At 37.7% G+C, this 26,843-nt stretch overlaps 1 protein-coding gene across 1 annotated transcript in view; it reads right to left on the minus strand.

Moving 5' to 3' along the window:
* Fhit (fragile histidine triad diadenosine triphosphatase) overlaps positions 1-26,843 on the minus strand; it is a 1,508,571-nt gene that overhangs the window by 1,469,197 nt on the left and 12,531 nt on the right. Inside the window, exon 2 of the mRNA XM_047532106.1 lies at positions 1,022-1,070. The gene's annotated coding sequence lies outside the window, so the exon portion shown is untranslated. The remainder of the gene's footprint in view (positions 1-1,021; positions 1,071-26,843) is intronic.

The following is a 26,843-nucleotide window of genomic DNA, read 5'->3' on the forward strand; positions in this document are numbered from 1 at the left end:
AGGGGGTTTCTCCAATTTCCCTACAAAATTCTTCTTTACTCTCAAACAGAAGTAGATTTGTCATAAAGTTAGGAAAAACTTAAAATATAAGGTAAATCAAAATAGCTTTTCAACTTTAACTAAAGTGGTCACGGTCATGATTGCTGTAATAAAAGCGACACAAAAAAAACCTAAAATTGTCAAAAACATAATTGATGATGAAAACAAATGTAAAATTATGGCATATTTCACCCTGGCCACCAAAGACTCTTGATGAAACTGCAGCCCTATAATTTCCCACAATGAATTCTCTAAATTAAAACACTTCATGCAGAACAGAAATTAAACAATGAATCAAAGAACAATGCTGTACTGAGGTGTGCTTATAAATACACCTAGCAAAGAGGAAACAATTACATTTTTCCATGTAAAAACCAACTCAATGGTAATGTTTCACAGGAGGCTGAGTAGGTACTTTTCCCACTGCTTCGAACTTGGAAGTTCATTTCCTGTAACTCACTTAGGGTCCAGAGTGACTGGGTGGAATGCAATTAGCTACCCCAACCTGGCTGACTTTCTCCTTTCTATGATACTAGCTCCACCATGCAACTGCACAACTGACTTTCACGATAAATTTCATCCAACCCAATTGAAATGCCACTCTGCATTTTATTTTAAATGCTTTATTTGGCCAGCTGGTTTTATTTAACTATTGACCAGAAATGGAACAAGTGCATTCTTTTTCCATCTAGCATTAATCTTAGTAAACTTAGCTCCATTGGAACGTCTTAACTGCTGAGAAGAAAGCCAAAGTCAGCAAGCATACCACTGCATTTGGCTACCCTCAGCACATCATTTCATTTCCTCCTGTTCTCTGCTAACTATTGCTCAGCACTTTTGCCTATGAGGGAGGACAAGCAGGTGGTTAAGGAAGTTGTCCTGTCAGCTATATCTTTAATCCAAGTGTTTAAATCTCTGAATAAAAGAAAAATCAATGTTGTAAAGGCAATGTTTGTCAAGGCCATGTAATAAATACACTTACCTTTACAGACCGTTCTCAATGGATTTCCCTTCTTTGCTGAGTTTCAAAGCTACAAAGAGATAAAAATGAAAGACTGAGTTGTCCACAAGTAAAACACAAAATGTTTTCTTTACATGTTCCTAAATAGAATTTCCATGTGTCATGGTCTGTAGTATTAATCAAAAAGTCATTGATAAAATGTGCACCTCATACCCCCTGCTGAAGAGACCAATAAGAGACATTGCCTGCTATAGCTTGGATATGACCTGAGTATCCCCCAAGGCTTCATGTGTTGAACTTTAATTCCCACTGTGAGGTATTAAGAGGGTGGAAATTTAAACTGATTGTGGTATTTAGAGGTGGGGGTTTTGAAAAGTCATTAGGATAAGATAAGGTTATTAGGGAAGAGACCCCCATGATTGAATCTGATGGCTTTATAAGAAGAGTAATAGAGATCAGATAGACATACACAGACACTTAGGTTGCCTGTGTCTTGTCACATAATGCCATGCACAACTTCCAGACTTTGCCAGAAAAAAGATTCAACACCAGATGTGGCCCTTTGACCTTGTGCTTAAAAATCAAAGGGAGATTAGTAGTATAGAACAAAGGGTCCAGAGAGGAGGAGGAGAGGAAATACTAGGGAATGATATTAGTCAAATTATATCTTGTGCATGTATGAATACATAACAACAAATCCCACCATTATGTACAACTATAATGTACCAATACAAAATGTGAGTGAAAAATAAACTTTTTAAATATAATTTGTCGGGTATGTGATATTATGTTATCAGCGATAGAAAATAGGCTGATACACAGTTGTCTATGGAAAACAGTACATACATCTATCCAGAACAGAATTACTTAAGCCTGGCCAAATCTACAGTCACATCTTTTAGTATATAAACTCCTCAACAGAGAAATGGCTTACAAAGTGTAGACATGAAATTAAACTAGACATTAGTATGGAGCATGTAATCTGACCAAGCATTTATTTTCTTATTCATTTTGCCATCTACGTTGCATGCTGTATTTCCACTTCCCTGAAAATGTTTTATTTGGGGGAGCATATTCAATTTAAATGACGTGCATGATCCTCCAGTCTAGACCTCACCACTGGCCTTCATGAGTCTCTGTGCTTACAGGCACAATATACTTTCTCTAGGTAGGATGCAGCCTTCAAAAGAAAGGAAGGAAGGAAGGAAGGAAGGAAGGAAGGAAGGAAGGAAGGAAGGAAGGGAGGGAGGGAGGGAGGGAGGGAGGGAGGGAGGAAGAAAGGAAGAAAGAAAAACTTGCATAGCAGGAAGCTACTTCACATTTCCAATCGTATCTTTACTTGTTAATTTCAGTTCCCTGACCAAAATATGCTATATGCACTGACCACTCACAAGTCAAAATGATCTGTGAAATGATAGCTGTTAAGCAATAGTAATAACTTAAGTTTTCAAAAAGCAGATTCTATAGCGACCCAACATTACTCATATGGTAGTTCTATGAAAAGGACTGGAACATGCCCTTTATTTCATCCTGGACTAGTTTCTAATATCTCCTAAAGGAGCAGTAGTTGGTAATGGCCAAATACTCCTTTCTTTTCCCACTGTTCTTCCCACTCAGCACATACCTTCAATATCCTAAATGATTGCCTTCGCTCTTATGGAGCTATACCCCTTCATATCCCTGATGCATGACCACCAAAGAACAGGTCAGACTATGGGCTATGATATAAATCTTAAAATACTAATGCAAGAGGATAAGGCATCTCCATGGGAAAGCATCAAAAATTTCTCCTCCACCCCTTATTACATGGGATGCAAAGAGTTAGGAGAAGCATACTTTGTGAAAAAATAGATAAAATAGTAAGATAATATGTTTTATGAAATCTGAAAGGGTTTGGGTCTGAAACATAGAGATTGGGATAAATCCTTTTCCACTTCAAACACAGAGATATGCTAAACAAAATTTATTGATGAATAAATAAACATATAGAAAGAGAGAATGATTTCTCTTAAAAAGCATAGCAAGACCTCCATGAGATAAATACAAGCATGTCACACTTAAGATATATCAGAATGAAGTAAAGGAATACCAGAGATAAATAAAAGACCCAGAGAGGGAAAAAAAAAGATTTCTTGCAAAAGAACATGCCATCCATAAAAGTAAGAGCTGGGCAGCAAGGGAATAGCATGTTCAAAGTGCTAAGAGAAAAACTTCAACCAATATTCTATACTCATGCTAAACCTACCATTCCAGAAGGACAGAGACATAAGCACATTATTAGGGGTGGTGGGGGACTCTTTACTGCTCACAACAGTTCACTTTTGCTAAAAAAGAAATACTTAAAAACATACTTGAATAAGAAGAAAATGATCCCATACAGAAAGAGTGGGTGAATAGAAGCAATGAAAACAGAGAAACTGGCAAACATGGTGGTAAATCTAGTAAATTTAATAATAAATAATAATTATTGATGAATAATAATTAATTCTTGGTTGTAAAATGAGGGAAAAATCAATGATAATAACAACTAATATTCAGGTTTGCAAATAAAGTGAAACAAAGTGGTTTGCCAGTGTATGGAAAAAAAGGGGGAGGATAAATAGGAGGAAAACAGATACTGATTAAGTTACATTGCTGATTCGCTTATAAAAGATAACCAAAATTTCTTTTTCTGTGAAGCCAGGGACCCTTGTGCACATGCTCACAGACATTCATATAAGAATGTTCAGAGAAGCACAACTGGAATAGAAAAAAGTACTGAAAACAATCCAACATCTGGCAACAGTACAACAAACATGCATTTAAATATTCATACAATGGGACAAGGGTTGTGGCTCAGCAGTAAAGCACTTGCCTAGCACATGTGAGGCACTGGGTTCGATCCTCAGCACCACATATAAATAAATAAAATAAGGGTATTGTGTCTACCTAAAACTAAAAAAAAAAATTAAAAGAAGATTCATGCAACGGAATGTTATACAAATTTGAAAAATCAGTGAAACCATTATGTGCATCAACACTGAATTATAGAGGACCATATATAATGTTATTCTATTTATACAACATTCAGAAAAGCAAAAACAAATAGCACATAGTTTAGAATTTAACATATAAGTGGCCAGAAAGAAACAAAGAAAAGCAAAGAAATTATTTACACAGATATCAGGCTATCTTGGAGAGAGATGTAATAGGTGACAGGCACTGGGGGCATTTTGGAATATGGTGACACTTTAGTTTCTTGGCTTAGAGAAAGGTATTGGATGATCAGTTTATCATTTTCTTTAAAGTATGTATGTACACTTTCAAAAAATATTTTGTACAAAATATGTAACAACAAATCCCATCTTATTTACAAATATAATGTACCAATAAAACTGTGGGAAAAAAGTTTGATGAAATAGAAAAAAATTATTTTGTATGGATTCTCTATTTCAATTTTAAAAACACATAAGAGTTATCACCAAAAGAAAAGAAAAAAAGAATAGAAATTTCCAAACCAAAGGTGGAAACAATATGGAATAAAGAGAACTCAATGAATTCTCCACAGGATACTAGAATGGAAGGGAGAAAGAAGCAAAGGAAAACAAAGTATAAAATGCAAAAAAAAAAAAAAGTATATCAAATAAGTTTAAATATATTAGTAAACAGAGCAGATTAAATATCTGTAAAAATTTAAAAATTGCCATGTCAGGTATTTTTAAAAAATATCCTGCTATCTGATGTTTTAAGAAATACATATAAAACATAAAGAAGACTTGAAAGGAAAAGTATGAAAAACCATACACCACACAAATTGGAACCATGAGAGTGCTAAAGGAATTAAGTTTACATTGGGTAAAATTGAAGTTAGCAATAACAGGAGAATAGATATGTATATAAGCTAGCTATTGCTACATAACCAATTGCTCAAAAATTAGTAACTTAAATAATTTATTATCTCTCATGGTTTCTATGGATCAAGAATCTGAAAGAAGACAGAAGAACAGCTTTTCTGAATGCTACAATGCCCATGGCCTCAGCTGGAAGACTTAAAAGTTAGGGACTAGGATCATCTGAAGGCTCATTCCCTCACATATCTGCCAGCTGTTGCTGAGGGTTAGCCAAGACTATAGCTGAGCTACAAGCTGGAATACCCACACATGGCGTCTCCATGTGCCTCGGGTCTCCTCAAAACATGGTGCTAGATTCCAAAAGGCAAGAGTTCCAAGAGAGACAGGAAGATGCTGTATTTTTTTAAGCCTCAGGCTCAAAAATCACACAACACTATTTACATTGCAGTCACAAACCACTACCCTAGCTCAAAGGAAGAGAACAAAGACACATACACCTCCAAATGGAAACACAGCCAATCACATTATAAGAAGAGCACATGGGACTAGGTAAATGTGTTGGAGTGATCATGTTTGGAAAACAATTTGCTTCATTCTTTACATAAGCAAAAACCTGACTATTAGGCTATGAGGGCGATCTCAAAAAATACAAAAACTTTTCTTATCAGACTGCACTAAAGATAGGAAGCAATTACAAATGAGATTTTAAAATTATGTTTAAAAATTACAATCCTCATGTTAGTTTCCCTTTCTTAACTGTGGTTAGATAAGGACATTGAACAACCACTGTGTTTGGGCCCATGTATGGAGTCCAAGAAAATCACTAGTCTGGTGGTGGATAAATTGGATTTGAAATGCCTTGGAGACCTCAAAAAGAAAACATCCAGGAAAGCAACTAGATATGTTGGTCTGTAGTTTAGTGAAGGAACCAGGGAGTGATGAGCTATCTGTAAGCAGGAAGTAATGACAGTTGTAAATACAAATGTACTTGTCGAGGGAGATGGTATCAAGCAGAAAGAGAAAAAGGTCTACAGCTGATTCTTGAGGAAGTTCAACATATAACAGTTGCGATGAGGAGGATGAATCCTACACAAGAGAAAGAATGGCTGCCACAGAAGTTAAACAAAGACCTCGAGCATCACAGAAAGGTCAAGTGTATAGATACCAAAAATGCCCAATATGAAAGTCATTGAGGAATTCAGCAAGAACTGATGGAGACAGAGTGCATTTTAGAAGTAGTTAAGAAAGAAGTGGACCTCATTAAAGGAAGACTATGAATAAGGACAATTCTGATGAGTTTGACCATGAAGGGAAGGAAAGTAGGTGGACACAGGAGTGAAAGAGGGTTTATTGGTGTAGTTTTTAAAATAAACAACCTAAGCATGTGTCAGGGTAATAAAGAAGTCCATTTGAGACAAGGAGGCTGACTGTTAGGGGAGAGACAGGTAACTAATACTGAAGGCACCTGAGAAGGCTGGAAGAGTCAGCCAGGGGAACTGGTCTTAAGAAGAGATTTGGTCTTACCCTAAGCATTAAATGCCTTCTAATAAACATTTATGCTATCATCTTAAAGTATTACTTTTTCAGGTGTTTGTTTTCACTCCTCAATTAAAATCTAAGCTCTTTGAAACCTATGGGTTTTATTATTCAAAACAAACTACCCTACATATTGCAAGCCCCAGATTCTATGCTACCACCCATAGTCATTCAATAAATACTTTTGTTCTTCTTTTTCTTTCTTTCTTTCTTTCTTTTTTTTTTTTTTTTTTTTTTTTTTAGTTGGCATGCTTGATATACATGAAGCAATCATTATTGTTGTTTTGGCAGTACTAGAACTTGAACTCAGGGACTTGACAGTAATAGCCGCCTACTACTGAGTTATAGCCACAACCCCCATTCAATAAATACTTGTTGGACAAGTAAGTACAAGTGAATTTTACAGTCTTTGTGAACATCTCTGGTGCCTGAAAATGTGTGTGTGTGTGTGTGTGTGTGTGTGCGCGCGCACGCGCATGTGTTTGTTCTAATTATCCAATGTGGGAACAAATCCCAAAATCTTTTGCTCCATTGCCAAAGTACATGCTCCAACCAAAAATTAGGAAAGCCACTCAAGTTTCCCTCTTTCCCATGCTTTCCTTGACCCCAAAATTCAAGAACCTAAATTACAGAGCACAAAAACATTTTCACCTATAGTTTCAGCGTTAACACCATTTCTTACTCTCCTCAGGCCTAACTTCCACCACATTTTGTTCTAAAGCAGACAATCTTGATGTCCTTCATATGACCTTCTACAAAACATAAATTAGATTTAAATGAATCCAAATAGGTTTGGGCATCTGCTGCTCCTAAAAGAAATCAACATAGAAGCAGAGCAGAACAAGCCAATAACACACTGATTTATCCTGCTTTTCAGATCTTACAAATCCCAAACCCTTCAATCCATGGTCCAGCACCCAGCTCCCTTAAAAACTGATATGAATTTAAAGAAACATCTTTCCCAAATATAGAAACCTGGTTTGATTGTGATTCATCTTCTCCCATTTGAAAACTATTACTGGAAACCATCCAACCGCACCTTGCCTAAGGGAAGATTGCCTGGAACTGAGGGATTTGCCTCTATTGTTGCGTTCCTCAGAACTCGCCTGACTTAAATGCCACGTTGAGGGATTGGTTATTGACCTTTAAGTCTTTAACAATTATCTACATACCTAGGAAAGAGTCTGTGCATTCAGGTACAAGAATGAAGACACTGAATAAATTCAGCCCTGATTTTCATTTTTATGTGACATTCAGTGAGCTGTTACTACAGACAAATTATTGCAACATTCTTTCAAATGATAGCCAATTTCCAACTAAGAGAAGATTCTTAAACCTCTGTCTGAAACCTTTTTCTACATATCGGTGAGAACCAGGCAGTTGGAAAACATAGCCCTGGTTAAACTACCTAATGATAAATGACTATTTTAAGCACATGGGATTATTTGAGAATCTGCATACTGACTTAAACTCTCACAAGAAATAGCAGCAAAGACCCCAAACCTGATAGTTCTTGGATATATTCTTAGAAGTCTTAAATCAATTTATATGTATTTCTTATAGAATACTTTGAAAATGGATACACATTTAGATGTCACGGGGGTTAACCAGAATAATATTTAATGTTGTGAGAAACCTGGAAAATGGTACAATATTGTCAAAATAAATACATAAAAGGCTTTCCAGGTCTGGGGTTATGGCTCAGTGGGAGAGCACTTGCCTAGCATGTGTGAAGTATTGGGTTCAATCCTCGGTACCGCATATACATAAATAAATAAAATAAAGGTTCATCAACAACTAAAAAAAAATTTTAAATAAATAAATAAAAGACTTTCCATTAGACCAGAAGCTCAAGAATAATATGGTCCATGTCTTGCTTATTTACATCCTTTAGGACAGTGCCTAGCATATAAGATACACTCAATAAAATTTGCTTAATAAATGCGGAGAAAAAAATTGCTTAATAAAGAATTTAGTTTCCATTATTATTAAACGTGAACAACGATTAGGAATTCTAAAGCTAAAATTAGCTTATTTTGTACTGAGACTTCCCTAAAATAAGATCTCTGTTCACTGAAGCCTGCCCTTCAGTGCCCCACACATGCATGCACATGTACACACAAACACCCCACACCCTTGCCACACCTGTTCAATACTGTCATATTTGCCAGGTATTGGAAAAGTAAATTTGCCAACTAGCACAAGATCTGGAAAATCATTAGGTGACATCTGAGGAACAGAATACCAATCAGCCAATAATTAGCATCTGAAAATTCATAGAATTACAGACAAATCAAATTTCACGAAATCTCGGGGAGCATGACCTAAGTTGGTTTGGTGCCCTGACAATGGGGGCACAGGGCAACGAATCATCTGACCACCAGACAGAACAAGAAAGTACTAGACTAATCCCAGGGGGAGACACTATGACAATGTGACATTTGCACAGGGATGCCCTAACATGGCCCCAGTATGTTTTCTCAGAATGGGATGACATTTCAAGTCAAACAACTCTGTTCCCAAAAGCACAGGCCCGCCCCAAACTCCACTAGCCTGAATATTAGTAAAGGAGGTTCATTTTAGGGAGAAACTGAGATTATGCAGATACAGTGTTAAAATAATCCATTCTTAAGGGAAGCCAAACCAGATATTCAGTGTTCAGCCTCATTCATTACCTTCCCATCATTACACAGACTACAGATAGCCTTAGTCTAAAACTCCACTCTCATTCCAGCAAAACTCCTAATCCTGGTGCATCCACAATGGATACTTTTCAAAGCATGCTGAAACCAGTTCAAAAGTTGTGCTACTGAGAGGCATGGAGAGTGACTGTCAATGCCCTGTGGCCTCGCCACACCCCTGCTGCCTGGAACTGCTGTCCACATGCTAGTCAGTCCAAGGACACAGGGCCACCGCTGTTACCACTGCCTCCAGCCTATCTAAGGTCACCTTTCTTGCATGACTGCTTCTTTCTAAAGGAAGGAAACAGAGAGGTTGGAGAATGAATGCCAACTTCGTTTCTGTAGTTGCCAATTTTACCCCCCACATGACTTGAGGAAAGCACCCTAAAGAAGGAGTTCAAGATGTGGGGGTCCAACTGCTCTCCAGACTGGCGCAGCCCTGGGGGTAAATGCCCCGCCTCCATTACATGGCCTGTGTGTACCAGTTGGATGTGGATCCCCCATCCTGAGCCGAGGGTGACTGTTCTGCCTGGCCCCCGCTCCACTGCAGGTCAGGCAACAGTCTGTGCTCCTACTGGCTCCTGGCCCAGTGCTCAAATGGCCCAGCTACGTCACTGCAGAGAGGGAGTCTGGTTGTGCCCTCCTCTGAACTCTCCATCTGGAAGATTCTCTGGCCTCCTTCCCTCTCATTTTTAATCTGACAGACACTGCTGGACAGGGAAACTCAGAGCAGACCAAAGTTCACCTTCCCTTCCCCGCTTCTCGGTTGGTATAATCACAGGGGCAGAACAAGGTTGGCATGGACCAGGATGCCAGGAATTAAATGAGGGTCCCTGACCACTGGACCACATTAGTCCTGCCTTCCAAAGTCTTAATTAGTCATCCTCTGCCTGGCCCACCCACTTGTCTCTGGAACCCATGGAGGTGACAAGGTAAGATGCCATGCTCACAGCAAGGATTCAACAAAATATTGGTTGAGGATGGTGGTCACAATGCCTGCTGGCACGTGGTTTTGCAATAACAGTCAGTTTTGAGGTTTGGGCACCAGCAGCAAGATTTCTGGTTCCCTTTCTAATGCAGAGTTCTACTAGCGTTGTTCTGAGTGATATTCAGCCATGAGCTCAATTTGGAAGCAAAATGATCTTAACAAACAGTGGCAGACTTGACAGACAGGCTGCTGAGCCTAGGGACCAAAACAAAGGATGCAAAGCAAAAGAAAGGAAGGGTTTATGGCAAAAGGAAGAGAGGAAATGAACACCACACAGAGAAACAAGGAGGGTAAAGGACTAGATAACTCAATCCTACAACTCTGAACTGAGCTGGGAGCATAATAACAGACTCGGGGGTGGAAACAATGAGGGGGAAATCAAGGAAAAGGAACAGAGCAGCATCTGGTTAGAATTTTGATGCTGACACAGACACAGGGTTAGCACTGGAGTAGATTTGACAGTAACATTTGAGAGGTTCCAAAAAACAATGAGTCTTAATTCTGTCCTATTTTGTACCTCTTGAATTATAGTGACACACCAAAATTTGCTATTTTTCTAGGAGGACATTGATAGATACAATGGAAACTCTGAATACATTTTTTCCCTCTGTATTCATTATCTCTGGCCCTTTTCCACAGGCCTATTGCAGACTAAATTGGATTTTGGATCACTGGTACTGAGGCGCTGCAATTAATTAACAATAGAAACATAATATTTATATCCAGGCCTAACAACATCTGACATTTAAACTATTCTGCCAGTCGGGCAAATTCCATTCCACAAATTTTCATTTTAATGAACATGACAGGCCACAGTTTACATGATAGGCCAAGAAGCAGAACAGAGTTGATCTCTTGGCATGTGCTTCCAAGGACTGGCCATGCTGCAGAAGAAACAACCTGGGAAACTGTCAGAATATCAGAAAGACCTGATCCCCAGTTCTACCCACACACACCAAGGACATACCACCCCATGTCCCTCCTCAAAGATCCTAGGATGAAATTGTCCTTGCTTCTTATGCAAGCTCAAAGTTAAAAACTTACTGTCCATTATGATCCACTGGATAATTTTTCTATCTTTGGGCTGCTGACATTTTTGGGGGGAACTAAAATCCCTTAGTCCTTCCTAATTAAAAAGTGATAAACGTTTTGCAAGGCATCCAATAATGTGAAAAGTACACAAGAGTTGGAACTGATGCAGCTTTTTCTGTTGGCACAAGACTGGCCTTCCATATTTTGCCAGATGGTGTATCTCAGTAAGTCCCCATTCCCTGACTCAAGTGAGGGGCATTGTCAATCCAATGCTAAAGCTGAGACTGTCTTTAAATGCTATCTTATTTTGCATTATACTAACACCATGGGCATAACATTTATTCTTGCTGAAACTTTCACAGCTAAAGAAGTTTTGTTCTTCTATGACTCATTATTCAAGCTAACAGAAGATGATACAGATAATGAGAAAATTCCACACCCATAAGAACCATGTAAATTTGTTGGTGACCAATGTTAGAGAGAAGATCTCCCAACCTGACTTCCTACTGTTCCTCTAAGGGCTCGGACACTAGATGAAATAGTGTGAATATATCCAAACCCATCTCTACTACCCCAGAAACAGGTGTAAAGGATAGAATTGAAAACAAAAAAGCAAACAAAAAAGCAGATATAAGCTTAACAGATACAGGAAACATAGTGAAACACTAACAATGAATTGTTGAGATCTCTTCTTATTGTAAGGGCCATACGATTCTAGTTCACATGCCTAAAACACTCCTTATTTCAGTTTTTATGTCAATTCAAAAGAACTGAAATAAAGTTCCATTTTAAAAGTAATATTCTTGCCTGGTGTGGTGGTACATGCCTGTAATCCCAGCAGCTGGGGAGGCTGAGACAGGAGGATTGAGAGTTCAAAGCCAGCCTCAGCAAAAGTGAGGCTGGGGATGTGGCTTAGTGGTCAAGTGTTCCTGAGTTCAATCCCCAGTACACCACCCCCAGAAAAGTAATACTCTTAGAGTATGGATTTGGCTTGGGGGTTACAATCTCAACAAATGAAAGAGCCATTCACAATGATTTGTCTTTAAGTTGTGTCTCTGACTAGATCCCAAAGGGCAACTATGTTCCACATCATTTCAAATATGCCCATGATACCAAAACATTAAGTACTGGCAGGATGTGCTGGGGTTATGGTTCAGTGGTGGAGCGCTTGCCTAGCATGCAGGAGGTACTGGATTCGATTCTTAGCACTGCATACAAATAAATAAAAGGTCCATCAACAACTAAAAAAAACTTTTTAAAACAGTACTAACAGAATGATAGCATTTCTAATATCTAACTCAATTTAGATTCAGTAAGATTTCACTTGTCAATAACATATAGAGTGTGAACAGACATGCACAAATTAGTTATAATAACAACCACATGTTTCAGGGTTTTACATGCATCCACTCATGTACAACACCATAAGTGCTGTTCTAAGTCTATTCCACACTGAAGAAAGGGTGGTTAAAGTTAACTGACCTTCCTAAGAGGAGAAGTCCAAGGTTGCAGGCATGTAAGTGGCACAGCTAAGGTGTAAATCCAAGTCTGTCTCCCTCCAGAGTCCGTGCTCTACACAACACAGTGGCATATGACAGCATCCACCAGGGAGACAGCATGAAGGAATTGATTCTTTTTGGCAATAGTCAAAATATCTTTTAAATATCAGGTATGAAACATTTTCAGACCACCAGATGCTTATTTAATTTTTGAAAACTCAATTTTATGGAGATGCTATGAGTGTTTGTGAGTGACTGGTTATATTCTTGAAAAAGTAGAGGCCCTGTAGATCTAAAAATGTCTTTCTGAAAATCAAAGGAAAAACAAGATCCTAACCAGACTGAATGGAAAATGTTTGACAGAACACAAATGAATAGAATCTGTAACTTTAACATGCCTTTGTGGTGGCACGAATGGTCATATCAAATTCTGAACACAAAAGATTTAACATGCTTATTGTTGTAAACAAAGGCATTTGGTTAAATGAAAGTCCCATCAAAGCTTAATAACCGAATTCAAGTGAACACAAAGTAAAGGGTTATATACTTTCTGTGGTTTCAGTAATAGCTAATCTAATAATGGTAAATGGAAGGTTATTGTTGATTCCTTTGCCTCTGTTTCATAAATTAGATAAAGCAACCTGGCAGTTACAGTACTTTAGAGTTTTATTCGACTAAGTGATTTTAAAGCTATCTCAAAATATAACCAAGTCATGACTTGAATGACTGCTGAATTGTACCTTGCTTTCTGTCACCACATTAGAACTTTCACCAGTGTTAAGTAAAAAGCTTCCGTTGAACTAAAACAATTCTATAAAGCACAATTTCTATCTTCAGAACCAAACCATTTAGAAGGCAAAGTGTCATTGATACAGTATTATCTGATATTCCGTTTCACCAGAGCCAAGCTTGTAAAATATCAACTATAAGAGCAGTCAAGTGTTATTTATTTCTTCTGATCCTAAACTTGGGAACAGTAGAATTTCTCTGCCTAATGATTTTTTCATAGCACATTTCCAATTTTCTACTACAGTTTATTGATCTGGAATACTAAAATGGTTTTCCTCCCTGACTAAAGAACACAAAGCCTATGCCCAGGGTACCGTGGAATGAACCTCGGAAGACGACATGGTGGTATCTCATCAGGCAGCTGAGGGGCAGTAATATGAACCAAGGAACCAAGGTATTGTCCTTACTGAAATGATGTGCTGATTCAATCTTGGTCTTTTGATAACAGGAAACACATGCTGAACCTCTGCAATTGGAGATGAGGTTCAACACCTTCAGCTGAGAGCCAATGAGTTGCCCTTCACAAAGGCAGTCTATTTTCTGGCATTTTCCCCTCATGCCCCGATATGGTTACTTCCAATTACCCTGATAGCCCAGGAAGAAAAATATCCCTCTCTCCATATTTCATTCACATAATAAGAATCTGCAAGCTGTTCTGTATGACAGATGAGGACTGTGTGCTGAAGCAACTTGTTCCGCCTGTCAGCCTCCAAGAACCCACTGCGATGAGATACAATCGTGATGACATTACTAGAGAAGAAGTGGGTCAAATACATGGTCGCTTTAAAACAGAATGTCAACTATTCTTTCTACTTCAGTAATTTGATGCAGTGGTACTCAACACACACACACACACACACACACACACACACACACACACACAAAGAAGAATTCCCTATCATTATCTTAGTGTCCACACACACACCAACACAAATGCAAATATTGCTAAGATGACTGTTCCGTATGCTCTTAAGTGACTTTTTCAGCCTCCAGCCAATTAGCCAAGAAATGTTTATTAAGCATCTAGTAGGAGTCAGACACTGAAGTAGGTACTGGTGGCAGACACAGCCCCTTGCCCTTGCAGCATTCATAGTCAAGGGTAAAGGACAAACATTAACATGCAATTGAGATTAAAGTAATAAAGCTTGCAAAAAATAAAATACAAGGTACTAAGGGAGCTTGCAATATGAAAACTAACCCAGTCTTATGGATTAGAAAAGTTTTCTCTGTGGAAGGGACATTTAAGTCCAGGTTTCAAGTGTAATTAGAGGTAGCTATGAAAGACATAAGAGAAGAGGGCCAAGCACAGGGCTTTTCTCCTCAAAATGTCTCTTTGCAAAGAAACCATTCTGATAAAAGCAACAAGATGCAGTAGAAAGCATAATGGACTAAAAGAAGCCACAGAGTCTACCACTGGGAGTAATTATCTATTCTCTATTTTAACCCCTCATTTAAAACTTTAATTAATTTTTAAAAATTTTAAACATCAGTGTAACTCTGTCCTATCTCTCCACTTAAGGGCAAAAGTTAATCATAATCACAATTTCTTGCTGATCTACATATTAAGGTAGATCTTATTTTTAAAAATCTAATTTATCTTGACTATACTGACTAAAACCCATGGGTTATTTTTAAAAATATGTTTTGACAGCAGTGAAACTTGTAGCACATACAATACCGAGAGCATGAATTTGCTCAGGGTAAAAGTACATGGAAATTAACAGAAGCAGTTGGTAAATGTAATTTACAAAAAAAGTAAAAAGACTGAGCTAGATATGCTTATCCTGATTTGAATATATATTCATTGTAACATCACATCGTACCTGATAAATATGTACAAGTATGTGCCCATTTAAAGAATAAGTAAATGAATTAAAAACAGTACCAACTATATGCCACAATGGGTAGAAATGAAGAAGAAAAGTATTTTCTTCTCCAACATTTGGTCATGAAAATCCTAATTTTTTTCTTGCATAAAATTGTTTTGGATCATTATTCATCTCTCACAGCACACAACTTTTTTCCATGAGATCAAAAAATTGGAAAAGATAGGGAAAGCCAGACATATTCATGAGTATGTTTGCCCTTTCTACTAAACCCCAGAGTATGCCATTTGGATTATTTTCTTTCCAAATTCGAAGTCCATCTCCAGAATCCAAAAATCAATGAAAACTGCATTGGCATAACTCATGATTGAATTTGGTCCTAAAAACTCAATGACTGAGTAGGTCTACTAATATAGGGTGGTTTTCTTCTCCTTCTTCCTCTTCCTCCTCCTCCTCCTCCTCCTCCTCCTCCTCCTCCTCCTCCTCCTCCTCCTCCTTCTCCTCCTCTTCTTCTTCTTCTTCTTCTTCTTCATGTCTTTAGCTATTAACTATCAGCAATGACTTAGGTGACTACTCTAAAATAAACACAATTCCTAGCTATTGTAAAGAAACAGACTGTATGAACCATAAGAATTAAATTTGCTTCTATACTGTTAAGGGTGGTAGAATGTATCACTCCAAAATATGCCTATTTGGCATAAAGAAAAGCACTTTTAAAAAAAAGCAAGTACAAGAAGAGTGCTCTGACCCTCCCCCTTTTCCTCTTGGAAACCAGAAGTAAAACTCCCAATGAAAAAAATGTCCTCCCTATAGGAAAAGCAAACTAAAATTCTTGTAAGGACCAGAAATTGACACCAATAGAATGCCGTATGAAAATCTTAAAATACTCACCTTTATCTTCGTAGTCACTTCTCCACCCAATCAACTTCCCTAGCCCAAGTCCCTTTGCCTTCTTACATTTTCATAATCTAGTACTCTCCCTCTAATTCAGTATATAAGTACTCAACCCTAATTTCATCTGTGGGCCCTTGTTTCCTTATGAAGGGCTCCTATGCCACAAAAATTGATATTAATTAATGTAAATGCTTTTTTCTCTATGAATCTATCATGTGTCAATTTAATTCTCAGAGCTAGTCAAAATCCCTAAGAAAGGTAAAGGTAGAATTTTGCTTCCCCTACATCTGTACTTAGATCTTAAGTAGGGTTCAATCTTGAGGAGGAATGTTGGCCAAATTAGAAATGACCTATTGGAGGGCAAGTAGAATGGGACAATTTCCAAACTTCACAGAAGGAACCTAGGGATATTCTGCACGGAGAAAAATAATGGGAGACAGAAAAAGTGCCTTCCTATGTTGCATGGGTCATTCGTTGCTAAAGCCATTCTGTTTCATTGAACACTTTCTTTAGGCAAAGCAATGGAGGAACAAGACAGAGCTTGTATATATATTTTATATATACTATGGCTTATATATATTTCTGTATCACATGAAAGAAAAAAGACACTTTCTCTGTGGCATTCCACAGAATATGGCATAGCAAGGAAGAACAGAGATGCTTGTAGCAAGTTGAATGGCAGTCTCCCACCGCCCAAAAAAAAAAAAAAAAAAAAAAAGTCTGCATCGAATCCCTGGAACTTACAAATGCTACTTTATTAGGAAAAAGGGTCTTTGCATATGTAATTAAGACTTTTGAGATCATACTGAATTATCTGGGTGGCTTCCAAATACAATGACCAATGTCCTTATGAGAGAAAGCAGATGAAGATTTGAGAAAGATTGAAGAGAAATTCAAGAAAAATAAATTCAAGAGAAATAAATAGTTAAGCATCTACAAGCCAAAGAAAGCCACCAGGCACTGGAAGAGACAAGGAAGCTTTCTCACCTGAGGCTTTTTGAGTGATCATGACCCCGCTGAGCCTTGATTTTTAACTTCTGGCCTCCAAAATTGTGAGAATATTAATTTGTGTTGTCTTAAACCCCCAAGTTTGTGATAACAGTCACAGCAGCCCTAGGAAACTAATAGAAAGCCCATGCCGCTTCCTAGCTATATTACCTAGTACTTGTAATTCTAACCCTCTAAGAACGAGACCATCCTCAGGAAATTGGAAACAATAAGAGTGCAGGGCAGAGATTAAGGTGATAATGTAAAATATATAGCATAAGGCCTGGGACAGAGTAAGTTCTCAGTACCTATTATTGTTGCTAGCAATGAGTTCAGAGTGACTGCAAAACAGTTATAGACCTTACAAGGACACATCACAGGTATAATAAAGGTTAATTTACATAGTAGGAATATCTCTCCCATTAAACATATGCCAATAGAGACCAGATAAATAATTTTCCAGAAACCCTGCATGTTTATATTATGTGGCAAGCTGGACTAAACATCTTCCAGTCTTCCTTCTAGATCAAACAAATAATCATTTCTCCTTGGTTCATACAGTCAAATCCCTAGACCAGGTAATTCAGAAGGGAAATGTGGGGGATGTAGATAAGGTTTTTCTGTCACCTTGGAGAACCCCTCCACTATCTAGTCCATGTTATCTTCAGATGTAAAGTAAGAAGCACATTCTGATCATCTCTCAGGTATTTCTGCCTTGAGAATGCAATAACACAATGACAGTGACTTAGATTGCACACTGAAATGTTCTGCTCCTCAGACTAAAGCAATTAGGCTAGATTAGGGCTTCCCAAGAACCAGCTAGTCAACCAGGACCAATCAGGACCAGACTATGACAAAGTTTTTAACCAGTTCCTGGAAAAATGAGAAAAACAGAAAACATGTAAATTTTTCCGATGTCTTTGCTTAGCAGAAATAAAAGTTAGCAATCCTGTATCAAATCCACCCTATTTCATCTCCCAATTAAAAAATAATGTGTAGGGGTTGGGAATGTAGCTCAGTGGCAGAGCACTTACCTAGCATGTGTGAGGTCCTGGGTTCAATCCCCAGTACCACAAAAACAAAACACCAAAAAACAAACAAAAGACAGGTAAAAAATAAAAATAACATTTATAGTTTCTGAAACTCTAAAGTTTGGGAACTTCTACACACAAAGTGGCCCATTAAAGTTCTATTCCAGTGCTAATATTATATGATTTTTAAAGAAATTTAAAAACTATGGAGCTTAGCCATCAAGGAAGTATTCAAGAAGTCATCCTTTCAAAATTCAAAAATACTTAAAATTATGCAGAACTAAAATAAACACACCAAAGTAAAACTGGAGAGATCTCAGTGAGATGAGTAGATTACATCAATGTCTAAAGCCTGATTGTGGGTGTTTTGCAGCATGTTATCATTGGAGGAAACCAAGTAAATGCACACAAAACTCTCTCTAACCTACTGTACAGTTGCATGTGACTCTAAAACCATGTGAAAATATGCTCACTGTACTCTGAATGTTCTGGGTTCCATTTATTAATTTAGTCAAATTCAAATGAATGAAAGCAACCATCATTTATACATAGCATAATAACAGTGATTATTATGAAGCATTAGTTTGGCAAATATTTCCTAAGTATCTTCTTATGTGCCAGGCACTGTGCTAGGCTCTAGAGTCCATTGGCCAACCCAGTTCTTTCCCTCACAGAGGGTACACTCTAGTCAGAGAGAAAGGCAGAAAATAAACAATCAAATAACTTCACTTTGAAACAAGTGTTATGAAAAAGAGAATGAGCTGAGGTAGAAAACAGAGACGGATTGCTTAGGATGATCAGAGAAGGCTCACTGAAGAGGTGACAACTAAGCCTTTATAAAGGACACATATTGGACATGTAATTGTAGCTCCAGGAAACTACATGAGTCATAGGAATGGAAAATTAAGTTATCATTTAGGACCTTATCTCTTATATTCCTATATTCTCAAGCTGGAAAAATTCTAAATATTGGAAGAACAGGCTTTGCATTGAACTGTGGTATGTACTTAGAGTGAGTCACCACACCTCCACACAATAAAAAGAATGAGAAGAAAAGGCCAAGGGTGACATTTGCCTTTAACAAAGAAAGCAATACAAGACCTCCTGGATGTCAAATTAAACATACAATGAACTTGGCACTCTGTTAAGATTAAATTCCTTAAAAGCTACATAGTATATAACTTCCTATTAGAGTCCACTATCCCTGCAATGAGAATGAAGGACTTGGCTCTTTACCCAAATTAGAACATGAAAATATTTCATAATCAAAGCTAGGGGAGAAGGACAAAACACTGGACCTTCAAAGAGCCTTAGCCTACCTTGAAATTCTCTCTTCTTGGAAAATTCAGAATATTTCAGACACTGCCAACTACACTGGGAGGCAAAGTTAAAATGTGCAGTAGGCCAGGCAGTTAGATAGGAAATTAAGATACAGCTGCCTACTCCTATTAGTGGCATAGCTGCAAGACCAGAATATTATGGTTCGCTTGGATCTGGTTTGACTGAAAAGAAACAGGTCTCAAATAAAGCTAGACAGGAGAATAAGTAAATAAAAATATGGAATATTCACATAATGGAACATTATACAGCAGTCAAACCAAATAAAATCAGGTACAGAACAATGTATATTGTACATTACTTTTTGTATAAGAAGGAAGGGAAATAATGTATGTGTATTTTTTTCTCCTGTGTGCATTAAAAAACAAGAAAGAGAGGTAAAAGGAACTAGCAAAAGTATTTCCTCTAGGGGAGATGAGGATAGAGAGGAGGGAATGGAAAGAACAGGAGAAAAAGTTAACTTTATAACTTTTTGTGTTGTTGGGATGTTTGAACCAGATGAACAGGCTACCCACACATGCACAAGCATACACACACACACACACACACACACACACACACACACACACTTAAATCTACTAAAAACAAAGAACTAAAAGAATGCTATTAAAACTCTCATTGCTGGTAGTAGGAGAAAGTAGCACATTTGAAGAGGACCATTTGCTGAAATAATCCAAGGCCCTCAAGAATGGTCAATCCTAGACCCAATAAATCCACTTTTGAAAGTGATTTATCTAAGGAAATGAGATATTTGTATATACACACACACTCATACACAACCATAAGAAGATGGTTCACTGCAGAACTGTTATATTTAAAATTTTGGAAAAATCTACAAATAAAATCATAGGAAATGAGTGAAGGAAATTATGAAACATCCAAACCTGAGCAATGTGCAGCCCTTAAAAACTGTGCTTTAAAATATGTACTGTAGAAAAATACTCAGTGATACAGAAATGTATTTAGAGTATTTTTTTAATCATTCATTAATATTTCGGCCAGGCACAGTGGCACACACCTATAATCCCATTGGCTCAGGAGGCTGAGGCAGGAGGATCGCAAGTTCAAAACCAGCCTCAGCAAATTAGCAAGGCCTAAGCGATGTAGTGAAACACTCTCTCTAAATAAATTATAAAAAGGGCTGTGGATGTGGCTCAGTGGTTAAGCACCCCTGGGTTCAATCCCCAGTACCAAAAATAAAAATAAAAAAATAAAAAATTTCAGTAAATCATTTAAGCATCTATCAGGTTCTACGTACTGATCTGGATGCCAGTTTAAAAGGTCAGTTACAGGCTGGGGTTTATAACAGTGGTAGAGCATTTACCCAGCTGGGTTGCATCTCCAGCATACAAGAAAAAGGCCTGTCACAAGGCAGTACACAAATAGATAATCCCACTTTTCTGTGCATTTATAACTAGATTATATGCATAGATATGAGAATGAGAACAATAATTACCTGTGAGTAGAGAGAGTACAAGTGAAACATATTTTCTATAATGAAAATATATTTATTTATGTTTTCTTAAATTGCAATAAGAGAAACAGGTACAACAATAAGAGATCAGGCTAACAACTCCCAGGATCAAGAATGTATCTCACTCATCTCTCTCCTCCGTCATTTATTTCATGCTTGCTTCAGCCACAGTCATCCCATGACCATTAAGGGAAAGCCCAGAGCACTGCAGATATGCTTTCTACATCTCTGACCTGCTGAACAGCCACCCATTTCTAGCTTTTTATGTTATGCAGGAGAAAAAAAAAACTATTTTTTCAGCCATCCTAAATCAGATTTTCTGCTACTTGCAGCTAAAGATATTCTGGCAGACTTAATAATACATAACATGTATTATGGTAACATATTAAGTAATGGTATTTACTAACATCATAAATAAAACATGGTAACATACTAACATACTAAATAATACATGGCAGGTCAAGGCTGGCACAGGCAATTCAACTCATTTATTTTGATCAACCAGCAGAGCCTGAAGACTGAGGTAGTTAATTGTCCCACCAGCTTCTAGCTTTATAGTTTCTTCTCTGAAGCTCCTGGGAAGCAGAGCCCAGTGGAAGCAGTTAGCGAGGATTCCATGTCTACAGGGGATCCCTGCCTGCAGGAAAAAAAACTAGGCAGACGCTATCATAGCAAACAGTGTGGCCCAGCATTGCCACTTGTGAGAATGTATCCTAAGAAGAGAAACATGGATGCAATTACACGCATATGCAAATATTCTCTATTAATATATGTCAGGGAAAATATGGGGAGAACTAAATATTAAACAACTGGGATAGGTTAAAAGAGAACATCATATTCTAACAGGGATGTACCAATGAAAACACTGATAACCCAAGAAAATGCATATGATACATTGGTGAGTGACAACAGGTAACAAGACTATATGTAAAACATGATCCCAGGGCTGGGATTGTGGCTCAGTGGTAGAGCACTTGCCAGTATGTGTGAGGCACTGGGTTTGATCCTCAGCACCACATAAAAAGAAATAAATAAAGGTATTGTGTCCACCTACAACTAAAAAAAATATTTTAAAAAATGATCCCAGTTTAGAAAACTAAGAGAACAAACAAACATACACATAATTTTTTAAAAGGCTAGAAAGGACCTACCCTGAATATAATCTATTATCTAAGAGTAGAATGGCAAAGCTGTTTTACTTCGGGGTATTTCTATATCTTTTAAATCTAAAATAAATTTATTATGTAGCTACTAAGAGGTTTTGTTTGTTCGTGGTGCTGGGGTTAGAACCCAGGGCTTCATGAATGCAAGGCAAGCACTCTCCCACTGAGCCACATTCCAGCCCCATTTTCTTTTCTAATAGTACCTTCTCATAAATTACGCTGGGCCCTCTGATCAAGATGGACTCATTTGACACCAACTTTGTTTAATATCTTCCTGTAGATTCAATGGAAATAAGAAACAATTTATTTCTGTGTTTTAAAAATAGACTGATGCTAAACAGCTGCAAACTAGGCTACAGAAAATGATTTTAAAAGTTTCATGTTTCTAAGTGAATTTGCATTATATAAATGCAGTATGTTTTCTTTAATTCCATAAATATAGTTTTGATACTGCCAATTTGAGAAAAATATTGATGTTTCCTTAAATAAGGTCTATTCTATATTGAAATTCATCAACTTACTTGAAGTTGAATGATCTTGAAAACAATAAAAAACAAATGTTAATTTGCTGTCATTGATAAAAAGCAAGACCATTTATATTGTCCTTATCCATTAGACTTCATTATACAGCGAAAGCAACTATAAAGCAGATATACCATCTAAAGATATCAGCTAACTGTATAGAGGGAAAAGAGGGGTGGGAGGGGTGGGAGGGGTGGGGGGGAAGGAAAAAATAACAGAAAGAATCAAACACTATTATCCTATGCAAAAGTATGACTACACAAATGGTATGCCTTTACTTCATGTACAAACAGAGAAACAGTATGTATCCCATTTGTGTACAATAAAAATAAATTTTAAAAAATAATCAGCAACAGAGTTGAAACTCCTTGGTTGGATGGCTTGGATCCATGTCTTGGCCCTACACTTGGGTGTCCTTGAGAATTTACTTAACCTCTCTGAACTTTAGTCTTCTCATCTGTAAAACAAAGATAATAACAGTCTCTACTTCGGAGAGTTGCTATGTAAATGAAATGAGAGAATTCATGCAAAGGTCTTGATTTCATGCCTGGCCCATAGTTATCCGACAAAATATAAGGTTTCTCCTAACTTGCTTTTAATTCCTAGATCATGAACCTGACAAAGCAGATTTTAAGAAAGCCTAGTATAAGAATCCATGTTGGATATTTAACTTTTAAGGAAAGATTTAACATCATTTACTTAACATTCCCTATAATAAATGAGATGTTTAGGGAAATGTTGGGTCTTTTGAACTACCAGAAATCTTCAGCATGTGTATTTGAGAAGGTAACTATGCTATACATCTCATACTATCTACTTCTTTCACAAAAAGCACTATTATATTCAAGGTATTGTGATCAATAATAAAAATAATAGATAATTGCTAAAAGTATTTACTGCCTACTGTGTACCAGAAAGTATCCTAAATGTTTTCCTGTATTATCTCATTTAATCCTCAACTAACCAATTGCCATCTCTTGTTTCCAGATGAGGAAACTGAGGACAGAGAGACAGAAAAGTGCTAAGTCAAGATATTTACAATCTTTATATACAACAATATATAATAACTGTTATAGTTTAGACATTAGTTATCCCCAAAAGTTCATGTGTCAGACAATGCAAGAAGGCTTAGAGGTGAAATGATTGGGTTATAAAAGCCTTAACCCAATCAGTGCATTAATCCCCTGATAGGGATTTAACTGAGTGGTAACTGAAGGTAGGGTATGGCTGGAGGAGGTGGGTTACTGGGGCCATGCCCCCCCCCCTTTCACACACACACACACACACACACACACACACACACACACGTCCTGGGTCACTTTTCTCCATCGCACTCTTCTGCCATGATGTTCTGCTCATCTTAAGCCCTGAGGAATGGAGCTGACCCTCTGAAAGGACTGAATGGACTGAGACCTCTGAAACCATGAGCTCCAAAATAAACTTTTCCTCCTCTAATTGTTCTTGTCAGATCTTTTAATCACAGCAGTGAAAAGGCTGACTAAACCAATAACATAATATGCTATATTTCTGTATTACAATATAATAATAGAAATAACAACATCACAGCATCATCATTTAATTCCCATGACATGACAAATGCAATTCTAGGTACATTCCAAACATCCTCTCTTGTGTTTAGAACTACCCTGCACTATTTCCACTATTCCTTGGATGAGGAAACCAAGGACTTAAGTGAATTACCTATGATAACACATAGATCTATCTGGCCCCAAAGTCAGCTATGGCAGAGTTACCCTCTGCAGAGGGTGAGGAAAGTGCTTATCAGAGTCCAGATCTCCATTCAGGAATTCAGAATGATCAGCTCCAAGCCCTTACTTCACAGATGTGGCAAGGGAGGCCCAGCAAGAGGAAGAGATTTGTGAAAGGCAGTGGGAGAGCCACAACTAAACTCTTAGGTCTCCTGATTGTCAGTCCTGTGCTCTTTTGGTGACACAGTGAGGCCTTCTCATGTTGAGTCAGCCATCTCAGGTACTGTGAAAGCAGAAACAGAGAGCCCATCCATATCAGAGTGATGATGGCAGCCTGTTCTCCCTCCCTGCCCTCCTTCCTGACTCTGGAGATATAGCATGTGCTTTCTGGAACATTCAGAACTGCAGCACCATGAACTGAGACAAACCAAGAAATCTGGGGAGAGAGTCCACAGGGACGACAGGAAGCACCCATGTCCTTTCATGATCTGCCAGTGGCCATTTCCATTGCAATTCTCCTGAAATAGAATTCAAGATCAAGGGAGAAGGAGGGCTTGCTCAGATACATGTGTGTCTCTTTTGTCAAGATAAAACACAACAAAACCCAAGTCTTTGAAAACATGATCTGAATCAGCAAATCACTTGAATTTTTTTATTTAATGCATATCTTTCTTAGTTTATGTATTAGATAAAAATAAACTGTCTCATACAGAATTTTTTTTAAATATAATTTTGGGGGAACTGAATTTAAAATGCACCCAACATTATGTAATCCTTGAAATACAACAGTTATTTACTCTGCTTTGATTTCTAAGCTTTCTCTTTGATGACAAATATTAATATTTATCATTTTTCTGATGTTAGACTAATGAGAATCTTAAGTGTTTATGAGAAGGCATTTAAATATTACAGTACTGCGGATGTGTTTGTTTTCTGATTTATATTCCAGTCTTTAACATCAACCAGCATTTTTGTGTGTGTGTGTCTGCTGAATCCTGGGTTGTTGTTCATCAACATTTTTAATATATTTTACATACTCAAAACTGATGTTCTTTATATTTATTTGATGACCAAAGTGAATATGAGACTTCACCAAATAACATTGTACATGGAAAGGGCTAGTTTTGATTTTCAAAGTAAAAACTGGCACATACATATAAGAATTAGTTTACAATAAGAGGCAGGGAGAATTAACAACACTAATCTCAGATAATATTTGTTGAGGGCTCACTATGTTCCAGGCACTATGTAGGGCACTATTTATATCAATGATTTTACTTGATCCTCACAATACCTCTAAGAGCTTGGTAGTGTTATCATCCCCAATTTATAGAAAAGTGAGGTACACAGAAGTTGAATTCTTCACTCAAGATGACACAGCAAATGAAAAGCAAAGCCAGCAGTCAGTTCTCATAGTCAGATAATAGGCTCCCCTTTCTACCTTCCTCCTAAGAGTCTCTCCTTGACTCTCCAGCATTTGGAAACTCCTATTATTTGCACAGTATAAATAACCCATTTACATGGAGTAACAGCCTTCAGGATAAACCAGAAGATCAACTTTGACACCTTGATGGCAATAATGAGATAAAATTCGTTCTATCAGGTCATGCATTCTTCTACGTACAGACACAAAGCCATGAACAAGACCAACAATGTCCCTGTCCTCAGGGAGCTAACTTTCCAGAAAGGGAAAGCAGACAATATTGACACAATAAACAAGATATAATCCCCAACATGGGGAGAAAATGGGAGGCTAAGCAAATTCAGGGAAATCTTAAGAAAGGTTGAAATATAAGACTTCCGTAGATTTCACTTGCCTCTACACCCCACACATGTCTAACGTATAAAATGTCATAATTCTAACCTGAAAATTTATATATTATCTCTTCTTCTTTCCACTACTCAGTAGATCCCAAACTGTTTTTCCTTCCTCAGTCCCTTTCATTCTGTCCATCTGCACTTTCTAGCAAGGGCTTTGCTCTTGATTATCACTACCACAAGGCAGAGAAGTCAGAACAGGAAGGATATGCACCTGACAGCACATTCAGAGCAGAAGCAGATACAGCAAACACTGAATAGAAGTCAGATAAAGGAAATGAGAAGGAACTGTAAGACACATGGAACCTGATGTCTAACAAGCATGTTAACAGGCAATAGAGCAACCTATGAAGATTCTAGGTTAGAGAGGAAGCATCCAGGACTGTAACTGATGTTCTGGCAACACGGAATGACAAAGAAGTCTAGGAGCAAGTGCTCAGTAGAGAAGCAAACCAGTGGAAAGAAAGTCTGGACAACCAAGAATAAGTCTACAACCACAGTACAAAGATTCAGGAATAGGACCATTACCTAGATAATGAAACCCAAACTCTATACTTTGACTCCAGGGCCCTATGTAACTTGGGCTTTGTCTATATGGCCAATCTCATTGATGCCAGTCCCCATTTCAATCCCTACAGTCCAGCCACAGAGGGCCTTCTTTCATCCCTTTGAGCTTTCATCCCTTTGAGCAGGCAAGCTCCTTCCCATTAAGGTGTTGGTACAGGC

The sequence above is a fragment of the Sciurus carolinensis genome, chromosome 17 (genome assembly GCF_902686445.1).
Source record: "Sciurus carolinensis chromosome 17, mSciCar1.2, whole genome shotgun sequence".
NCBI classification, from domain to species: domain Eukaryota; kingdom Metazoa; phylum Chordata; class Mammalia; order Rodentia; family Sciuridae; genus Sciurus; species Sciurus carolinensis.